This window comes from Apium graveolens, unplaced genomic scaffold, assembly GCF_009905375.1.
Source record: "Apium graveolens cultivar Ventura unplaced genomic scaffold, ASM990537v1 ctg1420, whole genome shotgun sequence".
Classification (NCBI taxonomy): Eukaryota; Viridiplantae; Streptophyta; class Magnoliopsida; order Apiales; family Apiaceae; genus Apium; species Apium graveolens.
Window position 1 is genome coordinate 72,958 of NW_027417230.1, and position 1,076 is coordinate 74,033.

General features: G+C 33.6%; 1 long non-coding RNA gene across 1 annotated transcript; it reads left to right on the top strand.

The window, feature by feature from the left end:
* The first annotated feature begins 236 nt into the window (after positions 1-236).
* LOC141699853 (uncharacterized) lies at positions 237-863 on the top strand. Its single transcript, XR_012566137.1, has 3 exons — positions 237-325; positions 535-651; positions 734-863. It is a non-coding gene; the product is annotated as an uncharacterized LOC141699853 (long non-coding RNA).
* Positions 864-1,076: the final 213 nt, after the last annotated feature.

Below are 1,076 nucleotides of genomic sequence, written 5' to 3' on the forward strand. Positions count from 1 at the left end.
ATAATCCCTTTCAAGATTATATGTCAAATTTAAGAAAAAGAATTTAGTTACATTTGTAATAACTTTTTTGTTCCTCATAAATAATCAAATACATGATATACTAAAAAAATGAAAATTTATAGATAAGAAGCCCACATATTATTTATATTTTATCTTCATATTTGTTTGATTACACTATTAAATTTATTTTATGTTTATGTGTGAAAATTTTTTAGAGACATATGCAGAGGAATTATATTTTTCTTGCTATTTGCAACAAGTTCCACAAACAATGAAGAAAGTGCTCCAAGTCCCTTCTTTTTCTCCTCTTCATCAATCTACTTGTGTAAGCTTTCTTTGTTCTTTTTTAACTTTTACTATGCAAATATATAGCATAAATATAAATGTAGATAGTACAAGTGAAGCCCCATCACTATTTAACTTTATATTACATGACACATGGTTGAAAATGAGATTTCTTACTTGATAAAGATGTAGGCTCTATTTGGGACAAATTATAGTGTTGTAAAAACTTATATTTCAATACATAAACAGGTAGGCACGCTAACCATTTTCAGCCATAAGCTTATATTTGAATGGAGCTGACACTGAAAAAGTTTAAGATGCACTGAGGGTGCTTGACATTGTCTTGAGACAGCAAGCGGCTAAAAGGTATCCAGACTACCGGAACTAATTAAGAAACTTGCACTTTGAAATGATGCATTGCTTACTGTTATGAATGTGGAATATGCAGGGATTGCCTTTTGGTGAGGCAGTCATTTTTCCATGACGACTCTAGGATGCTTACTAGTGTTGGAGGAGGGGTTTCTGCTTGTCGTGGTCTCCATTCTAGTTTTCGTCCTACTCAGGGAGGATTGTCACTCAATTTAGGTAAGGATGCTATATTTTCTGCCTAACCCCGTTTTCAAGATTATATCTCTAAAACACTTATTTCACTTGACTCCCTTATTTCACTTGATGCCCACTTACTCATTCATTTTTTCAGACGTGTCAACCACCATGATCCTTACTCCTGGGCCTGTAATTGATTTCCTGAGAGCCAATCAGGGTATACACGATGCTCGTAGAATAGACTG